Below are 27,400 nucleotides of genomic sequence, written 5' to 3'. Positions count from 1 at the left end.
CATCTCCAAATAATTGGTTGTTGAAGTTCATGTGTAATAACATCTAAAATTGTAGCCCTGGCCTTCTACATCCTTGAGTGGCATAGGCATGATGCCATACAGATGAAGTTTAGTCATTAGTTTCTGCATTTTGTCAGCACATGCAGTATGATAGTACATATAGAATATCTTCAATTTAAGAATTGAGACTGTGATGTGTGCATGATGACTTTGTCATGATAACTTAGCAAGATATCTGTGGATGTGTGAAAATATGTTAGTGGCTCACATGCCTCACAGGGCACAATTTGTGAAATTCTACAATTGTGTGATTAGTTGGCCTTTTTTACTGTGGGGCACTCACAGTACAGATGCTTATTGTCACACCATGACATTCAGTAGTTAAAGAGATTTTCCACATAATGCCCTGGCAGGGGAGGTCATGATGCTTGACCATGTCCAGCAAGAGCATGTGATAGGGACTGTAGTGCAATTTCCTTGCGATTATAGGAAGTGGGGTTTTCGATCTGCATTGACATTGGAATGTGTTAATGGCGATCTATGCTAGATGTTCACATGAGTAACCTTGGCAGAAATACAGATGTTATTCTCATTCACTTTCAGTTAACATTGATGTGCAGGATATATGTTACTAGTAGGAATTGTGGCAGAGATTCATTGTTGTTACCTTTCAAATGGTATTATCGTTAAAATGTTCACAGGTCCCCTTTGGGACAAGGATGAAATTTTGTGTTATACCACACATTGCAACACAGTTACACAGCTTGCTGGCTTGCCTTTCCGAGGAGTGTAAGTGAAGGTAACAGCCACTTCTGCCTTGGTGATTGCCTGTCTTCGTCATGATGGCTATACTCAATGGAGTTTCCCTTTTTAATACCACTAATGTGCACATTGCAGCAAGTCACCAGCGAGCCTGCATTTCTTCTTGTCACTACTCAGCCCACAGCCCCTGGAAAAGTGGTGTGGCTTTGTTCATGTAGAATTTTTTTAATCCTGCAGTCTGCTTTTCACGCAGTACACCCCACCAGTCTGCCTTGTTGTGCTGTATTGCATGCACATTTTGCATTTATGTGGTCAAGGGCCACACATCCACACAACTCTACATAGCCAGCAACCTTATTACACTGCAGGTATGTGTAAGGGCATGTACTTACCATGGTTTTCCTAATTGTGTATACTCATGTGATTTCAGTACACACACAGTTTTCTCCATAGTTCTGAATGGTAGGTACTGTGTACCAACTCTGAGAGGATAGGCCCAGTCAAACTGGGAAGGTTGCTACCACTGACGCTCACCCCATTTTGTCATTTCCAGATCTGGTTATCTGCATAGTATCAGCCATCCATCAACTAAGCCCTCTCACTTGTACCTGTATATGACTCCTCCCAGGAACTCAACTTTATGTCACACACTGATGGCACACAGATGATACTTTGGCTCTTATGTGACACCCACACCCTCAATGTGAGTCACCATTTCCAATTGACCAACATAGCTGCATGTATCTGAGTGCTATGGTGCAAGCTGTGGCCCACATGCTAGTAGTAATGATATTCTATGACATACCCAGGTTGGCCACACAACTAGACCCATACACCTCACCCTCCAAAGATCACTAAGACCTGCCCATCATCATGAAAACCTATCTCAATCAGTGACTTCATGATCCCCTGTTTGACATCCTACATTGTCAAAGTCAGGTGGGCAGGGTTCCAGTGTCTATGCATGATGTGGTGTTTCAGCCTAGCATTTTTGATTTGCGTTGTGGGACTTGTAGTCCTGGTCACTCATGTTATACATTCCACTACACGTTCCAGTTTACAAAGGTAAACCTGGACTGGTGCTGCACATCACACATGGACTGGACAAACTTGATGGAGCAGGACTGAGCTGTGGAGCATGTAACTGGGCAGTTTGACTACTACTATGTATGACTGGACATGTGGGGAATTTCAACCCTTTCCCTTGCGCATGCAGCACACGAGGGTAGCTTGCTGTACTGCGCAGCATGACATTTTTGGGAATAGTACCCATTGTTGCCACTTACCCTGTAGGGCTTGTTGATCTTCAAAGCTGCACTGTTCTGTCAACTCTGCTAAGATGACTGATGCCACCTGCTCCTCCAAGGGGTTCAGCCTCTCCTGGTCCTCAGGTCCTCCTCCTCCAGTCTGCATGGCTGCATTCAGTTTGTTGGCCAGTTTCTCCTTCGTCCTACGCTTATGATTATGTCAGCACTGTCCTTTTAGCTTGCCCGACACTGTTAATCTTGTCTATTATGAGCTGCCAAATGGCTTCTTTCTTCCCTAATGGCAATTTGGAGGTGACAAAGAGTTGATGTTTACACTTTGCCACCTCTGTCATCAGAGTTTCATTCTCCTCCTCACTAAAATTACTGTTCCTCTTCCCCTGGGGGTCTGTCTTGACAACCTGGGTGGTGTTGAGATTGTTGGGGTTGTTGCCCTGGCTGCTGCTGCCTGCTCCGCCTCTCCCTTTTGAGGTATGGGTGAGTGTTTTTTCTTCAAATGAGGCACTTTTTAAGAGATTTTGATGCATGACGCACTCCAATGTGACGCTAAGGTGATTTCAGGAGCTTTACATGCTGCAAAGCTGCCTAGCGTCACTTTGGCTACACTTGTGTCACTTTTCTCTGAGGCAGCCAACCCATAGAAGCGTCAATTTTTATGACTCATCATGGGACCTTATGCCATGGTACACCTTACCGTTTATACCGCACATCCAAGGCGTTTGTATACTGGCGTAGCGCAGCGGAAATCTTTCTGACTCATCGCTGCCTGATCTCAGCGATCAGTCAGTTCACATAAAGAGGGCCTTAGTATTTTCTGGCCTTTATCCCCGGTCTCTGTTAGGTTTTAAGGTTATGTCTTCCTGAAGCATGCAGCAACATCTGTATAAAAGCTCTCTACAAATAACTTATTACACATCAAAACATAGCATAACATTATGCACCTTAAGTCCTGCGTAGTTTAAAATAAAGTAAGACTGCGATAATCAGAAGATGGCATCAATCAATGTTAATTGATTTAACAAAATGATTGACATCCGTCAGGCTATAACTCAGTTCTTTTTGCTAGAATACAGCTGTAGAAATAGAAGCCAGTACCGTATCATGGACTGCCCTAACTTTACAGATCAGTGACTGACTATCATTTAAAGAATGGCAGTCCCTTCATAGGACAATACATTGTATTTTACACACTGCAGACGTATCAAAAATGTTCGGGAATGTGCTTAACAAAATGGATGGTGTTTAACAATTTCATATAAAAAGGTAAGGTAATTTCTTTTGCACCAGCCATGGAATTGCTGAATAGAAAATGTAGCTGGTATCATTAAAACTAGTATTGTTGCTCAAGAAAGGCTATTCTCTCACATCTTTTCTGTCCCAGATTCCTGGGAGTGGGCCACGCGTTTGTTAATCAGTCGGGTTATGTGAGCCACGCTCCATGGGAAATTGTGCGTTGTTCTGCATGATGGATGTGGGCTTCATTGTTCCAGGCTCTTTTTAACTCTTTACAAAGACTCTGGGGGCGCAGGAGGTGGGAGCAACGACACTTTCAAGTCGGGAAGCTGTCTCCTAGCAGAGAGATGGCTTGCTTATCTTCTGTCTTTGAGATCAAGGGAGATCTTTCATAAATGATACAGCTCGGATCATTGTATTTGTTAAACTACTTTACTGTGAAGCTCTCTGTTTTCAATTTAAGCTCATACATTCTTGTAATACAAGCAAAATGTAAACCAAATGTTTTTGTAAAATGCTGAAATGTATCTCTTTTTTTGTTAAATTAGCTAACACTTCTGCAATAATCCTTGCTTCTTCAAAACTGACCAAGGCACCAACGGCTTTTGATTTAATCATTTCTTTATTCAAATTTAGCACCAACTTTGATGGTCAGAATTCTCAAACCATTGTAAAATCTCAGACATAACAGCATTTTTGAAAGTTGACTTGACATAAAAGCACTTTTTGCATCCGCTGTTGGTAAGATCTGGAGTAAAGCAATAGAAACGGACAGCATTTGGAAGCTACGGGATGGTGTGAGGATTTGTGCTGCACCGGCTAAATAACGCGTTGCAGATATTGCACTTTCAACCTGATAATAGGTCGTAATGCTCCTCCCAGAGGCTGTCTGGTGGCTTCTGCCAGCTCCTGGCGCTGACATTGTAATGCTGCTCTATGAATGGTGCCAGTCTTGCAGGCACCACAAGACGACAGTAACACAGTGCCCAGCATAACAGAAAATATTGCCACCAGTGTGGTATTGTGCTTAGAGTAGCATAATTTTAGCTCCAACCTTCTACGTTTGGTTAGGACAAATACACATATATTTACATTTGGCCTTGTGTACCGAAGGTACAGAAGTGCTTTTATTGTGTGTTTCGACATATATGGGTGTGCATATTAATGTTTTTTTTTCAAAAACATCTGGACTGATGATTTTGATGTTCTACAGGTTTAGATTATAAGATGTTGAGCTAAAATGTATTTCATGCTGTGCATTCGCCAGAAATTAGTGAGAACGAATCATATGTGTGTTTAATGCTTCCTTATAAATTGTGACAAGTTGCTATATTGGTATTTTGTGCCACTTATAAGAGTACAGAGAACAAATGATGGCTGGAATGCTGAGCAATGCAAACTTTCTGCCCCAGTCACAAAGATCTGGGTTTAATTAATAGTTTGTTTGCTCAACACGTCAACCCACTTTGGACCCAGCCATATGCAAATCAGTCATGACCCTTCTCTTCATGGGAACAGTCCAGCCTGAACTGCCAAACCAGGTCCTCCCTGGACTGGAAACAAGCATCCTGGGACCAGTTTTGGCATACAGAGGTGCTCTCTCTGATGCCTGCTATCCCTGCCACTCCTGCACTGGGTTACATCAATACACCAGTCGAGTGAGCCAAAGGGCCCCCACTGGGCAGCAGACCACTAGATCTAGGGCAGGGAGTTTGCCACATTGGCAAACCCAGACAGTTAGGGCCTCATCTCTGTTCGGTGCCAGGATTCCCCAGAGTTTAAACCCCATCCACACATGCAACCTACTAAGCCCCAGTGGCGCGGGGAGCCTGCACTCCAACCCGTCCAGTAGAACGCTCACAGGTAAATGGGAGGTTCATAGCCATACTGGATAGTGATAGCACCAGTGGGGGGGAGATGTCCCAGCCCTCCAGGCTCCAACATTGAGGGGGGTGCGGCAGGATATACTCCCCCAGGGTATGTCCAGGCAGCGGAAGAAACAACAGAATGTGAGCTGGATGACAATTTCCTCACAAGGAGAACCACTTACAGCACTGACGGAAGGAGGAAGCCTAGGTGGGAGTTAGAGGAGATGTGCAGGTTGAGAATGGAGAGAGAGAGCTCACTTGAGAGGCACAAAGGGAGAACAGAACCATGCAACCTTCCCCAGAGGACAGAGAAGCTAAGCCCTGGGCCCCACACAGAGAGAAGCCCGAGGTATACCCTGAAGGGAGACCCCTATCACAAACACGAACACCACCACATTTTCAGCATAGCATAGAGGCCGACCAAGAAATAAGAGATCAGGGTAGCCTAGACCAAACTCAGTTAAGACAGATGAGAAGCAAAATGGCACCTCTGCATGCACACGAGGAGAGCAGCAACAAGGACGTCTGAATGCGCCTGTCAAACAAGCTGACCCCTAGAGAGATAGTGTTGAGAGAAGAAGGTGAGGTCTTTGCTCAACCATTTTTCCCCCTACTAGGGCGCCTGACCAAAAGGGAGGGCCAGAATGATAAACCCAGGCCAGAGGAGAGATCTTTCAAACCAGAGGACATGGCCATTGCGGAAGGCTGCATCCGGCATGCGGATGGAGATTCCAGATGGAACTACCCCTGCATGCAGGAATGCCTGAGAAGATGGGAGCGCTACGTTGGAGAAAAGCCAGTTGAGTGTCTCCAAGCTAAAATGTGTACGTTGTTACAGAAAGGCACATCAGGGATCATCTCTATGCCATGGGCACAGATAGACAAAAAAGGGCTTAGGACCAAACTGCCCCCATTGATGGATAGGGAAGGAAAATGGTTCTTCTGCTTTGAGAAAACACCGTGGGGATAAACCTAGCACTAGGTGATGTCAAGAGTCTGCTCACCGACTTCATCAGAGAGCAGACCAAAACTGTGTTTTCCCGGGCCCACTTCCTAGCCGTCACGCTGACCAACAAAGAGCATGAAGGGCCATATTCAATTAATTCAGAAACCAGATCTGGGCATCCCTTAGGGAAATGTTCCCTGACGGCCCAAATGTAGGAGGATTGATGGCAGAGAGCATGAAACCTGGGGAAACTGTGACCGACTTTCTGGACAGAATGAGGGAACGGTGGGGTCAAGAGACAGGACAGCCGTGGTCCGACATGAGCCTTCAGGTTGCATTCTTCTATAACATCCTCCAGAAGAGACTGCCTGCAGAAATGCAGAGTGGTCTAGATTGTGTGGTAGGATTAGACATCAAACCTTGGTGAGAGATACAGGCCTACATGTTACATTAATGTAGGAAAAAACAGGATAAGGACAGGGAAAACTAGGTACAAGCCCAAAGAGATGTAGCTAAGCTGGTCCAACTGAAGTAAAAAACAAAACACCCTCAAGGGGGCCATGTTGGCCACAAGCGTGTGAGACTCACTAGACTTTAAGGGAGCTATGCCACTGCACCCCAGAAGTCAGGGAGGCTGGCAGCAGCTAGACCTCGGAGAGTGCTACTACTGTCACCAAATGGGCCACATGGACGGCTGATTCCACCTGAATGCTTATCATGAGTAAAGATAATTACCCCTGGGCCAGTCCCTGCAAAATCCCCATCCACAAAACCAAGCCCAGATCAACCCTAGCACAGCATATTCGGCCACAATAAAATCAGGCAGCAAACATTCTACTGCAAAAAGGACCAGGCGGTTGGCCAAACACATGGCAACTGCAGCAGGCAGGGAAACCAGCCTAGAGGGCACCTCAGCTACAGACACAGTAGGTAGTGGTGAAAGTCTGGGGAGGTAATATCTTTGAGCATTCGTCCAATTCAAATACACAGTAAATCCAAACCCCCAATATGACACATCCACTTCATAACCACAACAATAAAGACTAGTGACAGTATTAGGAGAAAACTCAAACCATTAATTGCTTCAGGCAACGCTCAGGGCTGCGTATGTTTGGTCAATCTGAAATCCATGCTAACATCCACCATTGTGGTTGCCTGCGAGGGCGAGGGGCCCAAATATGCTGCTAGTCCCCCGGGCAGGTTGACTGGCCACTCCCAGGGCAGAGAGCAGTCTGACGAGGGGGCAGGGTGGTGCCCAACCCGTGCATAAAAGCAGGCTCCCAGGACCCTTCACCCAAGTCACCAGGGTGCGTCCCAGATTGAAAGGACCCCATTCTTCAACATTTTTAGGTCTACAGTTAGTTTAAAAATGAGGCAATGCTCCTGTGCCGGAAGCTAGATTTTTCATGCACCTGTGATAAAGGTGTACCCCTAGAATTCGAGTGTCCACGCACAAACAAGTAATAATTTGGAACCAAGTCAATAGGGAGATTCACCAAATCAATCAGCTATCTCAGTTCATTGCTCACCGCATGACAAGTCCAAACCGCGCACCTGATTTCCTCCGCAAGCAAGAGATCTTGCCTCGTCCTCTCCCCCAATGCTTCCACAAAATCCAAAGTTCGCTCATCGAATCTGGCCCCCCTAAAGCAACAGGAGTAGCATGTCACTGGGCAGGAAGTCCCATATTCCAGCCGAGGGCAACAGACCCAAAGCATCCTGGATCAGAGGGAGAGGGGGCAATGGAAGGGAAGAGTTTCTGTAGATTTCTATTGCAGCCCCTGAACAATGTGCATCGATACACTCACCACAATCTCACGAACATCGCCCAAGGAAGCAGTAGGCTTGATCCCATTCATTGCCACATCCGAATCACACGGGGCCACAGAGCAGCTTTCCAACCCCCACCAGTAAGCTGCATTACAACTAACACTACATGAGACCTTAGGAAGACACCCAATGACCTGCAAGAAGGAGCGCAAAAGTAGCCCAAAAACCGAAGCTTCCAGAAAAAGGGCGTAGTGAAAAATCCAATTCCATTAGGGAAAACATCATTACGCACCACGTGCAACAATCAGAGGGGCATACACTTGTCCTCAGGACATGTTGCAATTACCCACAACCTCCAATTTACGACACCTCCACCTTCTTTTCAGAGCACATTGCACATGTGTAGGTCAAAATGTACCATCCGCATTGGTAAAACTGCACACACACATTAGGATACGTAGGATGTTAGTGGGCTGGCAACGCCCATGAAACAATAGATAGATAAAAAGAATAATCCCCGCACTCACAAAGATCACCCCACTAAAACAATAACCTCTGGGAGAGGGGGGAGGACGAAAATGACCCACCCAAATAAAACTGCTCCATTACTGTCTCCTAAAATGACTCCCCAACTGGGGCCACCTTCCAGTACCCCACTAAAAAGTTCTGCAAAATGCATGTACCAAATAATCCCCAAAAAGAACAGGCATAAGGATTTCCAAAACCAAATATTGATGCATGTTGTAATAAAAGCTAACCTACCACCCACAGCTTTTATCCACAGGTCTGCAATCGAGCTTCACATGCACCACCTCTTCTGTGGTCCTCCATCTCTTCAGTAGTAACATCCGAAATCCCAACGAGGCCAGAGGGTTCAAGCCAAAAAGACCATGGACTATTTTTACAGACAATTTATCGACAAGCAAAGACACCCCCAGATGCCAAAACGCTGCAGATGGCCCCTCCAGACACCATCTCAAGATCTGCAATGTTCCAAAAGTTATGTATTATTGCACGTTTGTATATCATCTGCTTAGCATGGGTGTGCCTGCATCCATCTGCAGTACGAAATTAGCCTAGTCACATGGAGCCTGCCTCAACATTTCTACAGCACCTGATTAGAGACCTCTCCCACCTCACTTACACTGAACCAAACACTAGTATTCCATGTGCACTACACAGAACATTCCTGCACAACGCATGTTACTAACACATGACCACCGTAGGCGCCCAGCCATGCTATATTTGCTCCCTGATACTGCATGCCATGGGTGCAGACAGACATTACCTATCACAAGAAATAGCTCCTAAAAAAGCAAAATATCTTATCCATCTGTACCTGTGAAGATTAGGTCCAAAATACAACCCGGAAGAGTAGAACCCCATAGAGTAGTGGTGTTAATCACCCGGTATGAAGCCAACCCCATAGCATTACACCTTTTCCCTGAGCCTAGCAATTTTCAAACTGAGCTAGACAGGATGTGCAGGTGGGGCACCATAGGGGAGGACACTGTTTGGCCAGAGACTTTCAAGACAAGAAGTTCTTGGCGGTATAAAGACCACCTCACCAGTGCACCAACATGTCCACTCCCACCTTTGTCTGTGGCCCTTAGTGTATCTTTAATAACAAGTGGACCCCAGACATGGAGTTTCAGTGCAGGGCCCTTCACCTTGATGATACAAGGGTAAATGGGTCTAGAAGGGAGGAGTTGAATGCCAGCATCGATACCCCACGTCAGAAATTATGGGACACTGAAATAGATAGGTGCATGTGGCTAGAAGGGAAGGGGCAACACCTAATTGTACAGAAACTTACACTGTATTCTTTGTGTTTCAGAGGCAAAGGAACGATCTCATGTGGCACCAATGAAAATTGTGGAGCAATACTGCATTTACCAGAACTGCAATAGTGCACATACGTGTTGATGGATACTTACTGGCAGTGTGGCAAGTTTGCCTACAACCAGGTCATCCCAAGAGGGGGCCTCTGCACCCAAGTAACCATTAACACCCTGAACCTGGTCATCCCTGGACCTCGAACTCTCTGCATGTGTATGGAAGGTGAGGAAAAATTGGTTTAAATCGAAACGCAGCGGCCGGAAGAGCGGGGGCGGAAGACTGTCTCAAAGCAGATGGGTTTCTGTTCTCATTTTACACATTACATGAGGATGTCATAAACAGTTCTTTTGGGGACAAAAATCTGAGCCTTGTCATGGGGTCATAAATCTTGTCTTTTAATAGGAGGCGCAGGTGGGCCTCGATCTTACTTGAACACAATGAGGATACATGTCCAGATGTTCGGCATGGTGAATGCATGATCATTGCCTGCAGTGTGCTAGATGTGGCATCTGACTTTATGGTGTTTTGGGAATGCGCGCCCTTCTGGCTAAACGTGTTTTATTGGGGCCAATCTCCTTAGACCACTTTGGTGTTGCTGCCTATCTGTGGGATCGATCAGGTTTTCCTGTTCACACTTTTGGCCAATGGTTACATGTCCATCCCCATCTGTGATCTGTCAATCAGTTGTTTCAGGCCTAGGTCGCACGGCCTTCCTGAGCACATATTTCCGACTCAGGGTTGAGGGGGAGGTCATATCATGTGAATTCTACAATGGAGATGTAAGTTCGTTATTATATGTACAGATATCATGGTGTACATCAACATCGTATTTTTCAATAGTAACAGTGCACATTCTCACAAGGGTATATGGGGGCCCTTCCATTTTCAACCAGATCTTAAAGAAGAATTTGGAGTCCTTGGTTATTCCCTGTAACTCCCGCCTGGCCCAGAATATTGACGACCTGCTGGTTGCATCAAATATGCGGGAAGGATGCAAAAATTGCACTTTTGCATTGCTTAACCATTTGGCTGAGAATGGACATAAGGTATCCCCTAATACGTTGCAGTACTGTTTGAGAGAAGTCCTATATCTTGGTCATCATATTGAGAAAGGTGTGAGAAGGGTGCCACAAGAGAGAATTTTGGGGACCATGCAAATGAATCCGCCAACAACACAGAAAGAACTCAGGATATTTTGGGGAATGATAGGCTACGGTCGTCAGCGGATACCCAACTTTCCCTAATGGCCAAGCCTTTACAAAGGCCGACACTTAAAGATGTATTGGATTCGGTTCCTTGGTACAATGACTGTTTGGTTGCTTTCCTAGAGTTGAGAGAAAGGCTCTGCTGCACCCTGGCACTAGGAATGACTGATTACAACAAAGTGTTTTCACTATTCTTTAGTGAAATACTGCCTATTTTTCAGCTTCATTAGATCCAGCGGCTGCCCAGCTGTCTGGGGCCATAAAGCGGTGGCAGCGACAGGATGTGTTGGGACAAAACACAAAATCACAGAGGAGCCCGAAGACCAGTTGCTTATTTCTCAGACACATTAGATGCAGTGGCTGCTATGCTGGCTGGCTGCTTTAAAGCAGTGGCAGTAACAGGTGTCAGCATCAAAAGGTGCAAAAGTATAGTAATGGGTAATCCTTTGACTGTGTATGTTCCTCATTCTGTTGTGATTTAGTTAACTAGAATGAGGAAACAGCATCATACGAACAGTCACCTGACCCGCAATGAGCAAATCATACTGGTGGCTAAGAATGTATCCCTAAAGAGATATTCTGTTTGAATCTTGTCACTTTGCTACCCCTTCTTGAACATATTAATGATGATGGTGAAGAGGAGAATGACTGTCTCGATGTCACTGAAGTATGCACCAAACTGAAGCCAGATATACAATAGGCAGTGCAGGGACAGCATGCAGCGATAGGACAGCAAGAAGTGCAGGAACAAGGATTGCAGACAGTGCCAAGACAGTGGGGTGGGCACAGTACCTTAAGCTGGGGCCCGGCAAAAGAAGGGTGGCCAAAACCCAACCTCCGCCAGGCTCTGATGTGCGCATACGGGTCCACCATTGGCCCAGGCTTCTCTTAAGCTCTGTCCGGGCATTTGCCATGATGTGGGAGCCACAGGGGCCCTTAGTTGGCACCTGGAGTTGCAGACAACTGATTAACCAGCTGGCCCCCCTCTAGGGCTGCTGAGGAGTGAAGTCCTGTGGTGGCAGGGGGTTGAAGTTGCTTTGAAGAAGGACAGTCGCTAGAGAGGAGACTCCTTCTGAAAGGAACAGGCGGTCAAATGGCTTGCTGAGATGCAGGAGCCGCAGGGGCCCTTTATTTATGCCTGGAAAAATAATTGACCAGCTGATCCTGCCTCGGGGGCTGCTGGGAAGTGAAGTCCGGTCGTGGGAGGGTGTTGGGTGTGCTGTGGAGCGCGGCAGTCACTGGAGGGGAGACACTATATGAAGGGGAAGGGCGGTCAGGCGGCTCCCCACAATGCGGGAGCCACAAGGGCGCTTTTGCTTTTTATGCACTTTATAATCTTTGCTGCCAGCTCTTGACCACTGTGCTGTGCTTTTATGATGTGTATTTTTAATTTGTTAATTGCACAAGCTGTAATAGTCTTTACCTTAAGTTTTTATCTATACATGTATGATCTTTTGAAGATGATGTATTCTTTTATCTGTTGTGGTTTTATGCCACAGAAATGTGGCATAATAAAGCTAGTTTGACTGACTGATAGACTGATACATTCTCACTAAAGGGTGGCAGATCCTTCTCCTACATCGCGGTCCAAGACCTGGAACAAACTCCCCATCAGCATCAGACGAAGCCTGACACTGCACCGATTCAGAAAGCACCTCAAGACCTGTTTCTTCAGATGACCATGGAGATGCTCGTACCCCTCCCTCAGTGCCTTGAGACCCTCATGGGTGAGTAGTGCACTCTATAAATCCCTGATTGATTGATTGATTGACTAATCTCTGGTGAATGAACTGCATTTGATGCATTTGAGTGCACCACCTTTCAATCTAAACCTATAGCTAGTTAATGTCAGCAATCCAGATTTTTCTGAAAAGGAAAAATGTTAATATGCAAACAAACATATGTTCAAACACACAATAAATGCACCTTCAATACTATATGTCATTAGTATTATTGCGTCACACGAGTACATAAGGCCAAATATAAATATTTATATAGCTTAACCAAACATAGAAGGATGGAACCAAAATTATGAGCATCCAATCCATCCTCTGATAGTGATCAAGCCATCAAAAATTGTAATCGAATAGCTTTCCGCTTGACTCCTCAAGATGCTTCATATCATCATAATATCAGCCCTTACCTTCTTCCAACAATGCATCTGCTCTCTTTCTCTTGACTCCCTGTCTCACTTGTGCATGCTGATATCCATCAAAGATCAAATAAAGGAATATTGAACAAAGGCCGATTACCAAAAGGGGTTTTAAAATGGTGCCCAAAATTCCACTTCCCAAGCTCACAAACCATCGACCAATTGAAGGAAACCCATTCCCAAGCACCTGTCACTTCCAACTCTTTCAAATCCTTCACCAACCCAGATATATTCTTAATATGTTTCTCTAGGTCCTTACTTTCATCTGGAATATAAGTACAGCATTGCAGAACTTTGACTATCCAACAGAGTCCGCCCTCTTTTGCGAGCAAAAGGTCTAACGCAAGTTAGTTTTGCAAGGCCATAGACCTTATGGCAATCATTTCAGTATTTACAAGTAACAAGGAAATTGCGATACTAGTAGCTAATTTGCCCACTATTGTTGATAGCTTTCTATTTCTAAAATCATTTTGAATTACTCCTACAGATGGGATTATGAAACCAAAAATATCTTCTATTACTTCTGCTGCACTTGCACATCCGCTCTCTTTCTCTTCACTCCCTGTCTCACTTGTTCATGTTGATATCCCTCAAAGATCAAATATAGGTATATCGCACAAAGGGTGATTATCAAAAGATGTTTTAAAATGGTGGCAAAATTCCACTTTCCAAGCTTCCAAACCATCGGCCTATTGAAGGAAACCTATTCCAATAGCTTCCCAAGCACCTGTCGCTTCCGACTCTTTCAAATCCTTCGCTAACCCAGGTATATTCTTAATATGTTTTTCCCGGTCCTTATTTGAATCTGGAATATAAGTACAGCGTTGATAAACTTTCACCATCCAACAGACTCTGCCATCTTTTGCGAGCAAAAGGTCTGACAAAAGTCAGTTTTGCAAGACCATAGACCTTATGGTAATCATCTCAATATTTACAAGTAACAAGGAATTTGTGGTTCTAGTAGCCAATTTGTCCACTATTGTAGACAATTTTCTAACTATCAAATCATTTCGAAATACTCATACCGATGGGATTATGACACCATAAATATTTCCTACTACTTCTGCTGCACTCCCCCAGAAAACGAGAATTTTTCCCTCTCACTTCAAAAGTGTGTTCACAATCGCTCTCACCTAGAAATAATGGATCTATATAACTCTGATAAACATGTATGCACAATTTTCCTTTGTGTTTCTAATCAAAAAGTAAAGCAGTTAAATTTCCTTTTTCCTTATGTTCAATTTCTTTACTACTCCACTTGTGACTTTTGTTTCTTTTTGAGAATTCAGGTCTCTCCATCTATCCTCCAACAAATTCAAAAATGTACTTTCCACATCTGACATCAAGCTTGTCAAATTATGTCTGTATGCATACGCAGCGTCTACTGACTTAAGGGATACAAAATATTTGTCTGCAACCTCTGCACCTTCAAAATAAGGATTCCTATTTAAATGTTTGATAACAGGAACTTGTGGTAGGACTACATCATAATTTGAAAAATAATATTCAAAATTATCTTCTCCATTAAATATACTTAGTAGGAGACCACAGGAAATACCATATAATGAGTGAGATGGTGGTAGGTAATTCCCTCTGAAGCAGAAACTGGTAACTGAGTACAAACCTAACAACTCCTAGCATTCAGCATGTCTATATACTCATAAAGCAGTCTACAATACGCATTTGAGGTTCAATCCCCCATTGATATACCTGTTGTAATTACTTAACTACCCCCAATGCATGTTTTTAACAGAGAAATGTGGATTGGTAGGAGCAAGAGTAAATTTAACTTTCACTAAGCTATCTGTAACTGAATATATACCTATAAGCACTATAACTAATACTAACACTAAAGCTTTAATGTACCTACCATGATGTATCGACATCTACTATTATTAGTACCGGCTTCCATCACTTCGTTGGAATCTAAACCTTGGGTGGAACGTAGCAGCTATGGAGACTCCTCTGTCGATTTCCACATGCACAAACAGCAACACCAAGTTTGAATGATTGTGCAAAACAATTATGTTTAAAGTCTTTATGAATCTTCTTCTTTTCCCCTAAAGAATCTATGAAATTTCTTTGATAATAAGCAGTTCTAACTCAGTCAGTATTAGTCCCAATATGAAATGCTTCAATTCATCGACTACCACAGGAAACTTGTTTGCATTCAAAATGTGAAATTAAGCCACATCTAAGATAAGATGTCTCTTGGCACTCAGTCTCGTTAACAACGGAAGATCAAACTGGAGATCAAGTACCCAAAGTTTCAAATGAAATTTCACAGTGATCCCAAAATTTCCAGAACTCGTTCTCCCTGTCGTTTGCAAGAAGATATGTTAATCCAGGGGGTGAGTTCCTCCGGCAGGGCACTCTTGCTCGCTTTGAACTCCTGAGTGTTGTCTCCTCTTCTCCTTCACTCAGGTCTGAATCCTCCACATCCTCTGGGATATCTGTGAGATCACTTTCTCCCTGAAGGACCAGTCTCCCCCTTTCCAGGCTTCTCAGCTAATGTTCTTCTTATGCCTCCCTTAGTTCCCTGTACTATCAAACCAAGGCTTGGGTCCTGTCACTACCTGGCCTAGACCACTTTATTAGCAAAAATAAACATGTGGCCAGATAGGATATTGCACAATAATCTTAAATAAACGTAGACAATCAGTTCTAAGTATACATGATTTACTTCACATTCAATTCAATTATTAATCACATTTTTTTCAAGCAAATATTTAGTCATGACAAAGAGAAACACATATCATCAAGACAAAGAGAGGTAAACCCAACAATTGCTTGTGACTTCAATACATTCAAAATTACATAAAATATGAAAACGAATCACAGGACCAAAACAGTGACAAAAACATGACATCAATATACAATAAGAACACCATTTATATTCTCATTGGCCTCCTATACATTGAAGGAAACCAGTCCAGGCGAACATCTATGGATTAAAGGATCATGCCTGTGTACTGGGCTGAAGCTGACTAAATAATCTCAAGGGTCAAATCACAGCTCGGGGTTAATGTCTCATACTATTTCCCCTGTGTTGCCCAAACGTCACTAGTAGCCTTCAGCCATCATGCCAACGCGTTTCAAACCCTACACAATTCTCTGGTTATCCTCAGGGCGTGGACTGGAAATGTCTAGTTGGAAAAAAAAAAAAAAAGGGTGGTGTCATAATCATTGAATAATACTCCCTACAAGTAATGCAAATTTACAGCTGTATTCGAGCAGAATGAAGTACCTGCTGATAAAGGTGACTCCCAGACTTTGAATTGCAATAGATGAACCAGCCAAAAGTCGATGTAAAACAAGCTGCAAGAATGAATACAGCTTGTAAGTATCAATAAAGATTGTCAATAAAGATTTCAATCGACAAGACTTGTAGCTAACGAAACCAGGACTGTCAAATACCTTGGAAAGTGGTATATTTATACCCAATTTGAAGATCTGTGGCTTCACAGAGTCCTCATGATAGTATTGTGGAAGACTTCGGGGCGGACAAAATCCTAATGGAAAAGACTTGTGTCACCATAGCGGTATCGAAGGAAATGTAGATACACTTCAACATTGTATTAAAATCTATCGCGCAACCTATGCATTTGAAGCCCATAATACTGTTCATCGCTGGCCTAACGTACGGAATCGCGATGGGCGAATCAAGGTATTCGCGCTTAGAAAAGGAAATGACGGTGCGCAATAAACGCATGCTATTCGGGTGCACTACCCGACTTTGGATTGAAGCGCGACTTGCCTAGTATTTAATCGGAAGGATTCAACTCTCAAAACTGCTCCGTAGGTCAGCGTTCCTTCCATCGAATGGCTGGACGGTCGACCGGGGGTCACATGACAGTAATACATATTGGTTACAAACTGTGGACTGGAATGCTAACACAAGTGCATGATGGGAACCATGGTCCCTTTACTGGTTACCAATTTCAGAAAGATCATTAAGACCACGAATGGCAGAATCGAACTTCATGATAAGGAACATTTCCTTTTGAGACAGCTGTAGGGATGGATCCCCAACCCTATTATATGATTTTATTAATGCTAACACTGTCCATTTGAAATCATTTTGAGTGTGGTTAAATGCAATGAAGTGATCAACCAGAGGAGCAGAAGAGATTCTGTTCTTCACTCTCGATCGATGTTGAATTATCCGATGCTGCACTTCTTGACTGGTTTTACCAATATATACCTTGTTACAAGGACAGATGATTCCATATATAACGTTTTTGGATTTGCAATTGGTAAAGTCATTGCGGCACCAATATTTTTTGCCATCGCTGAAAAGTGTTCCTTCTATTGTTGTGCTACAAACTGAGCATGTCCCACATTTATGATGACCTTGTACTGGCTGGAGATTGAAAAGTGTACCTTGTTGCTTTTTTCTTGTGTTACAACCCGAAGCAGTGTTGGTGATCTGTTGGCCAATATTCCGGTTCTTTAACGCAAACAAGGGGGGGCCTATATCCGGAATTGCTCCCTCCACCAAATGCCAATTGTTACGAATGATCTTTTTAATCGGCTGGGTGTGCGGGCCAAACGTAGAAATGAACACCATGCGTTGTGTAAGTGGTTTATTTTTTTAGTAAGCAAATGTTCCCTAGGCATCCAACGGGCTCTTTTCAATGAATGTCTGAGTAGTTTGCGAGGGTACCCTCTCTCCTTTAGTTTGTTATAGAGGGTTTCCACATGTAGATCAAAATCCTCTATTCTGGAACAGTTTCTCCTCACTCTGAGGAACTGACCATATGGGAGATTATTTTTGAGACTACTTGGATGGTAACTGCGAAAATGTAAGGCATTGTTCTTGTCCGTAGGCTTGGTATGCAAAGTCGATTTGAGGCCATCTGGGATAACTTTCACCTCAACATCCAAGAAAGACATATTCTTAGAATCATATGTCAAACTGAATTTAATGTCGGGACTCTGATTGTTCAGCCATTCATGGAACTCTTTGAGCAATGGTACTGATCCTTCCCAGATACACCACACGTCATCGATGTACCTTAGCCATTGCTTAATGTGGGTGCCATATGGATTGTTCTGATATTCAAATCTTTCTTCATATTGAGCCATATACAACACAGCCATTTCCGGCGCGAAGGGACAGACCATGGCTGTACCCTTCACTTGCATGAAGAATTCGTCTTCAAACTTAAAAAAGTTGTGTCGGAGCGCCAACGACACCAATTTGAGGATCCGATCCGTGGGGACCCGGTGTGGTCTGGGTCTTCCTTCTAAATAGATTTCCATTGCATCCAACCCATCCTGTTGGGGAATTTGGGTATACAGTGATGTAACATCCATCGTAACCAACACCTGGATATCTGGATCAAACAAGAATCCTTCCACCTTGTTGATGAATTCCATGGTGTCACCTCAAGCATGGGAGGCTGTTTTGGAGGGCTGAGACCTTTGTAAAATATATTCTCTATACCCCTCCTCTTCCCAGATATCGATATATATATCAACTTATCTCACACCAATATGATGTAACTACTTTCTCTACTAAGTTCCTAGAGCTGGATAAAACATTGTATCCTGGGGTTTCTGTTCTTTTTCTTTTTCATATATAATAACCAATTATTGTTATTTATCCTCAGATTATATTTCACCCTTTTTGCGGTAAATCAATTACGAGTTTTTACCTATGTTTTTGGGCCTTATAGATCCTGAGTCATTTTCTCAGTAAGTTCAGCTTGAATGATTTATTATTGTTTGATAATAGCGACCTCTGAAAGATTCAAAATACAGTTAAATATAATGTTTAAAAGTCATTTTTTTTTTTCAGGATATCGATACACTTCAATATATGAAAATTACCAGATAAAAAAGAAATAGTGCATTAAATCTTTTAAGACATCAAAATTAACCTATAGAATATTAGTAAGTACATTAACATATAAACATTATTTATACCATTTGGACAGTCCCACTAGCACTTATTATAGACATCTGTGTATCTTGAGGTGCCAAATTATTATTATCATTCTTTCCTTGTTGAAAAATACGATGTGATTTCTTGAGAATATACAACTCAATCACTGTAGTCCGGGATGGAAAGGTCCTTCATATACTCCATTTAGAAGCTCTTTTTTTATTCTTCCTTTTTTCTTTATCTTGTTTATTTTATCTTTTATCTCTACCTTTTCACTTTTTCCTCCTATTTTTTCTCTCTTATCTTATTTTTCCCTTTAATTAATTTTCATTTTATCATTACAATGCTCTGCGATGTAATGCCATATAACAAGTGTCAATTATATACATTTTTCATGATATTATAAGTGTGCCTCTTTACTTGCTATTGATCGATTTCTGAGGAAATAATAGACATTTGTCTTTATAGAGATGAAATTGTGATTTTTCAGATGAACTATAATTAGCCGTTGTAAATAAGTGTTTTAACTTTGTATTGTTATGTATTTAATCTTTGATCATATTTGCCAGGTTTATATGTACATTTATAACTACACGGTTGAAAAGTATCAAACAATATATGATTGCCTATATGTCTACTTATCATCTTTTTTGTATTATTTTTGTGCCTTATATAGTTACTATGCAATAGACGGTCCCCTGATAAAGGCAGCTCTGCCGAAAGGTGCGTAGTCTCCATCTACCGCTTTGCTCCCAGCTACTACTATATCGACCGTATTACTATATTTTTGGGATATGATTGTTATATCAAATTTTTGAATTACTGTTTTACTATTTACATATTTTGAAAAGAATCACCATTTTTTGTATGTAGATATTTTATCTTGTTTTGCAAAAAATATCAAATAAATGACCTTAAACATTTAAATTTGTTTCTCTAGATTTATATGTTGAATTGAAAGTTTTAATCACGTGTAGATGTATACCTGACAATTAGTGGCATTTTTATTAAAGGTTGCTATTGTTTCTTTCTTAACATTGACGAAGATAGGAACTTACTTGTGGTAGAAATGGTTTTAGGAACAGGTCCACATACTTGGACAGTGGTTCTAGGATTGAATCTCACCCTGACACTATCGGGCGACCCGTTGGTGTAGAAGCATCTTTATGCACTTTAGGTAGAAAATAAAGATGCGGTGTATGGGGATATTTCTTCACTAGATACTCTGCCTCTTTGGGGCTGAGAATTCCTTGTTTTCTGGCTTCTGAAACAAATATTTAAGATCATTGTGCAATATCCTATCTGGCCACATGTTTGTTTTTCCCTCAGTTCCCTAGAACTAGGCCCTTCATCAGGTTCTGAGTCTATCTCTGTTATAACCAATGGATTAGCCTCTCCTTCACCAGTCTCGTCATTCAACTCTTCTGAACCCTCCTCAGGCCAGTCAAGTGCTATTACAGGTTCTGACTGTTCCGCTACATCTAGACTAACCTGCTCCCATGATCACTTGACCACTACTGTCTCTTCTGGAAGAGGTGCGGTTATTTCATCAAGGAGACATGGAACCCTGTGAGTATGGGAAGCATCCAACTGGGGAGACCTGCGCACTTCACAGCAGTTGTAATCACCAGTAGGACATGGTATGGCCCATGCCAAGGAGGCTTCAAGCACGACTTCCAAACATTCTTCTTCACCACCACCCAGTCTCTGGGACTTAAGGTATTGCACTGCTCCTTGGGCGGTGGGGCTGTAGCAGCTTCATCCTGATGAGACACAGAAAGCACCACATCAGTTAATACTTTGCATTGATCTTTTATCAGATCATCAGAAATGTTTACAAAAGCATTTGCAGATACCGCTGGCAATCTCATTGCCCTTCCCATGATAATCTCATGTCCTATGATCAGATGTCCTGCGCAGACTTATCAACATCAACAACAAAGCATCGGGCCATTTCAAAGATATGAAAGCACACACTTTGGTACGTCTTGATTTCAGTGTCCCATTGACTTGCTCCACCAGACCTGAAGCCTCAGGTTGGTAGTTACAATAAAGTCTCTGTTCCACCTGCAAGGCAGCACACAGCATCCTCAGCACTTCGTTATAGAAGTGTGTGCCTTTGTCCGATTCTAAATAAGTCGGGAAGCCAAATCTAGGTATGAACTCTCAACAACAACTTTGCTACTGTGAGACTATAATTACTTCCTGTGGGATGTGCCTCAACCCATTGTGAAAAAATCTGCACAACAACCAACACGTATCACAGACCGTTGCATACAGGCATATCAATAAAGTCCATCTTCATCCTGTGAAGGGACCACCTGACCTCATCATTTGGCTCATTGCGGTTCTTTTCCCTGCATTGGTCTGTTGCCACACAACAAATCTGTGACATAACACTTCTGCCATCAACCTGAACTTAGGATTAAACCATGTTTGGTGAAACAATATAACCATGGCTTCCTTCCCTACATGAATCAAATGATGGTAATGTCTAGCCATTGGCAGCAACAAACCATTTGGCAACACAGGTCAACCATCTCCTGAAACTCTTATTTCCTCCTCATCTCTTTCAACACAACCTGCGTTCACCCAACCCAGCTATTCTGCTTCTGACACCATTTCATCTAACCTCTTAAGTTCCTCCCAAGTATCAGCTGCTGTGAGCAAAAGGTTGAAATTGCAGTAGCAGCTGCTACCGGACGGGGGTGATGGGGCGGGGAAATGAAAAAAATGAAAAAAGGACTTACCTTTAACGGCTGGTAGATGCCTCTCCTCCGTTCTCTTCATCTTCCTTCTTCCTGCAGTCCCGACCGGCAGGAGGAAGCACCTTGGCACACAGGCTTCCCTGATCCAATCACAACGCTGCATTGCGGGGTTGTGATTGGTCTGAGCGCCATGGCTCGGTGCTCAGATGGGGACAGGGAGCCTTGGCATGCTCCTCACCAGGCTGTGTAATGCACTGTGTAAAACACTTATCCCCTGCTTTGGCCAGCCCTGCCCCACCACCTTTTGAGCAGTGCGGCGACGCTCCTCTGCCTTTGTGGAGGAGCTGCCACTGTGTAAATGGTCTCATCTGTTCCTTTGTTTACCTACACTCCATTAAATGTACAAGCATTTTAAGCACAGTACCTTGTGACTTTGTTAGGGTATCTGTTGCCAACTGCCACATAGTCATCTCCCTTGCAAAGTGCAGAACATTTTACGACTGCAACTTGAGCAGTCAAATGTAAGGCCTCTAACAGTTTTCTCACCTGCTCACCGTTACGTATGGGGGATCCTGATGATGTTATAAATCCCCTCTAGGAAAATAACTGTCTGAAGTCATGCATCACACCAAAGCTGTACTAACTGTCTGTAAATATAGTCACTTGTAATTGATCTGATATGTGGCATGCTCGGGTAAGAGCAAACAAATTCAGCCACTTGGTGGGGACTACTCTTGGAAACAAACAGATTCCAGTAGTCCTGAAATGGTACACACTGCATAAGCAGCTCTCAAATTTCGTTTGTGATCTTAAGAACAAGAGTTATCCGTAAACAATACATAGTCATATTTAGGTAGTGGTTCATCCTGTATATATGGTCTCGGCTTGGTGCATAGTTCAGTAACATCAAGGCAGTCATGCTCCACTTCATAGTCATCATTGTCATTATCACAAAGGGGTAGCAAAGAGGCTGGATTCAAAACAGTACATCTCTTAAGGGATACATTCTCAGCTGCCAATATGATCTGCTCATAGTGGGTCAAGCGACTGTTTGTAAGTTGCTGTGTCCTCGTTCTGTTTAACAAAAGAGAATCATACACAGTCAAAGGATAACCCATTACTATACATTGGCACCTTTCAATGCTGACACCTGTTACTGCCACTGCTGTAAGGAAGCCAGCCAGCATAGCAGCCACTGGATCTAATGTGTCTGAGAAATAAGCAACTGGTCTTCGGGCTCCTGTGTGATTTTGTGTTTTGTCCCAATGCACCGGATCTGACACATCCTGGTATGAAGGTTTAGCCATTAGGGCAAATTAGGTATCCACTTTTGACAGTAGCCCACTATTCCCAAAGACATCCTGACTTCTTTCTGTGTTTTGGGCTGATTCATTTGCATGATCTCTCTTGTGAGACCCTTCTCGCACCTTTCTCAATGTGATGACCAAGAGATATGACTTCTGTCAAACAGCACTGCAACTTATTGGGGGATACTTTATGACCATTCACAGCCAAATGCTGCAGCAATGCAAACATAGCATTTTAGTATGCCTCATGAGTATTTGACGCAGCCAGCAGCTTGTCAATATATTGGACTAAGACAGAGTTACAACGCATGACATGAGTCTCCAAATTCTTCTTAAGAATTTAGATAAAAATGGAAGGGCTATCCGTATACTCTCATTGGACTCGGCACCATGCCAAAACACAGTTACCGATCCTAAATGCAAAGAGGAATTGACTTTCCTCGTGCAACGAGATGGAAAATAACACCTGGCACAAGTTAATGACAGTGAACCATTCAGCCTCACATGGAATTAAAATAAATCACAGCAGGATTTGGTGCCATGGAACAACAAGGAACCACAGTATTATTAATATTTTGCAAAACCTGAACTATGCTGTACTTACCGCTACGCTTCTACAAGCCCATAATGGGTGAATTACATGGACACTCCATGATTTCCTTCGGTACACCTTGTTGAATCATTGTCTTAATCACTAGAGTTGTTCCAGCAATTGTTTCAGGGGTCAAAATATACTGTTCTGTTCTGGGAAATTCTGCATTCAGCTCTATCTGTATATGGACAGGCTCCACTCCTTTAATGAGTTCAATGTCCTTTCCTGGAAAATCTTAAACTTATGGTCTCACTGAATCTCTGAGATCTAAAGGCAAGTCTTCTTTTATCATCATCAGATGCTTTCCGATTATTGAATTTTGATTTCTCAGTATAAAAGCAATGTCCTTATCATAAGTTTATAGCTCTATTCCTTTCAGGGTACTAAATATGGTGGAATTCAGTTTGCACAACAAATCTTGCCCTAACAAACTCACAGGATTTGAATCACAATCCACGAATTGATGATTATCCTCAAAACTCCCTATCATTACAGGGACATACTCAGTAACAGGATTCTTCATTTGTTGATTAGCAACTCCAATGATGAAAGTTCTTTCCAAGAGGGATAGGTTTGGGGCTTCCATTGATCTCACTGTAGAACAGGTAGCACCAATATCAACCAAATTTGATACATTGTAGCCATTTACCTCCGCATTTATGAATGGGCCACTCTGGTCGTCTTCCAAAAATGTTCCAAGCACGCAGTCTTTGTCGTGATCAACAGACTTGAATCAGGTAATTGATTCGAAAGATTTATTGTGTGGCTGGGCCATCAAGCAGAGCAGTCACAACATGGCCTTCAGCTCAACTGTCAGTTTACAACTCTTGGTATAGAACCCTCACACAGTGAGGTCTGCACCAAAGAGAATTCTTAGAGAAGGAATGCACAAGCTACTACATGGGTCTCTCCCAAAAAAATAAAAGAGAAGTAAAAGAAAACGCATATAACAGAAAGGAAAAGAAAACACATAAGGCATTTCTAAAAGAACGATATCAGAGTAATAAAACTTAACAGAGAATAATGTAAAAATACCTGTAAAGAGAAAAGTTTAAAAATACATGCAGTAACTGCACAACAAATAGCAAAGGTGAGTAATCAAACCTGTAAAAGAAATAACAAGAAAACACAATAATAAGAACAAATCAAGTCCTATAACGTACAGGAATGTTTCTAGTCCTGGAAATGCATCTCAAAACAGTTTGACCATCACATGAAGAGCTCCCATGGCCATCCGAATTACATCTGTCAGACAGTACATCAACGACACCAGATTTCACCAAAAAAGACTTGTTCCACCACTGGCAATTCCCAAGCCTCACAGAATCACCCTTGACTTCCACCACTTTGATAGGAGGCCCAAACTTGTATCCACCCTTCCTCACATGAACAGGTTTCCTCACACGAACACAATCACCTACAACCAACTCAAACTCCTTGACTTTTTTTCTGGTGTCAAAATAACATTTTTGCTTTTCTTGGGAAAAACACACCCATCTCCTGACACATTCGTCTGACCACTTAGTCACTTTTGACCCATTTATTCATGCAACTCAGTGAAAAGGTTGTGCTAGCTCTACGCCCACGCAACGACACCTGTTGTGGAATGAGGAGTTGTGCGACAAAACCTAAGCATGCTCCTGACAGAATTAGCAACTAAACACTTGTTGGCCAAAGCCCACTGAATAGATTCCCCCAGAACTCTATTCATGCGTTCCACAAGACCATTGGTCTGGGGGTGAAAAAGATACTTTTTGAGATGATTGATTCCACTGGTGACGTGAAAGTCCTCTCTAGCAACAAACTAGGGGCCATTATCAGTCACCAAAAATTCTGGAAAACCTTCCTTCAGAAAAATGTCTTTTAGGAATTCTACAACAGATTTAAAAGTTACTTCTCTCACAAACTTGACTTCAGGTCACGTAGAGTAGTAGTCTATCATGACCAAGGCAAACCTACAGGAGGCATCTAGCGCATGAAAAGGACCAACAATATCAATCCCCAATTTGACCCAAGGTGCAGAAGGCAATTCAATAGGAGAAAGAGGTTGCGTACGCAACTTAGTGGTCTTATCACAACTTGAACAAACAACACAAGACATGACCATTTCCTCCACCTCCCTGTCCATATTGGGCTACCAAAAAGAGAGTCTCACTCTTTTTTTTTGTTATGGTAGTTCCTAAGTGTCCCTCATGGGCACAAACAATAATACCAGACCTCAAACACACAGTAGGCATCAGCTTATCAGTTCTCAAACTCAAACCATCCTCGATAGACAATTCATCCACCACCTGTACATCGGTTTTGAGTTCAAAGCCCAGATTTCTTTCCCTGGGCCAACCTGTCTCCACATACTTCATAACAGTCAACAACAATACATCCATAGCAAGGGCCTGTCGCCACTCATGCTCTGTGATCGCAAACAACTGTGGAATATCAATAGCAGTAATGATGTATTCTTCCTTGTCCTCCCCACCCACGACAAACTCATCCTCCACTATGTCAGAAGAGCGAGAAAGATCATCAGCATAACTATTCCTATTTCCAGGAATGTACTCTGGTGAAAAATCAAACTGGAGAAGCTTAGATGACAGGCGAGCGATGTGAGGGGTGAAACCTCTAATATTTTTTCCACTCAAAATAAAGATCAAAGGCTTGTGGTCAGTTTGAAGACAAAACCTTCTTCCCCAAATGAAATTCCTAAATTTCATCACCGCCCACCAGCAAGCCAATAACTCCTTCTCAATAACTGAATATTTTTTTTCACCAGGAGATAGCACCCTTAAGCAAAACCAATGGTCATGATTTCATCACCTTTATCCTGAATCAAAACGGCTCCCACACCAACATTACTTGCATCCACAGTCACAGTGCAGGGAAGATCAGGATCATAATACTTCAAGACTTTCGGTGAGACAAGTAGTTATTTGACCCAATAAAACACACTCTGGCATTCATCAGTCCATTCAAACACAAAACCCTTCATAAGCATCTGAAAAAGAGGCCTCAACTTTGTAGCAACATTTTGTATAAAGCGTGAATAGAACTTACAAAGCCCTAAGAAGGACTTGAGAGTGGTCTTATCAGAGGGTGCCTTAGATTTAACAATGGACTCTACCAAAGTAAACTTGGGACGAATGCGCTGTTTCGTGATCAAATGTCCCAAGTATTCAACTTCCTCCGTAGGGAAGGCACACTTGTCCCTACGCAGTACCACTCCATTGGACTGAAATCTGGACAACACCTCTTGAAGAATAGTATCGTGGCTAGCCCTGTCAGGAGCAAAAAGTAAAGCATCATCTTGAAAAACAGACAATCCATCAATCCCCTTAAGCATGTTATTAATTAGACGCTGAAATACAGATGCGGCTGTCGCAAGGCCAAACGGCATACGAACATACTGGTAGGTATCAAAAGGGGAGACAAAGGCGGTGAGATGTCTGGACTCTGGAGCTAATTCCACCTGGTGGTATACGGAAGCTAAGTCTAGTTTTGATAACACTTTAGCATTCTTCAACCCTGCTAAAAGCTTGTTGATGTTAGGAAGGGGATGAGAGTCCACCCAAATCTCCTTGTTTAGGCAGCGGAGATCGACACATACCCTCAATTCAACATTCTGTTTCCTTGTGACTACCAAGGGAGATAGCCATGGAGAAGAGTCAATTGGTTCTATGATTCCCTTTACACACAACAAACTTAACTCCTTCTCCAAAACATGCCTAATAGAACATTCCTGAGCTTGTGTTTGATGGGTCTTGCACCATCTTTCGCAATCATCGTGTGTTGGTAATCACTGATCTTTCCAAGCTCACCAGAAAAGACATGAGGGAATTTGTTGATAATTTCTTCAAGATCCACACTGT

This window comes from Triturus cristatus, chromosome 5_1, assembly GCF_964204655.1.
Source record: "Triturus cristatus chromosome 5_1, aTriCri1.1, whole genome shotgun sequence".
NCBI lineage: Eukaryota > Metazoa > Chordata > Amphibia > Caudata > Salamandridae > Triturus > Triturus cristatus.
Note: the sequence above shows the minus strand (reverse complement) of the source record.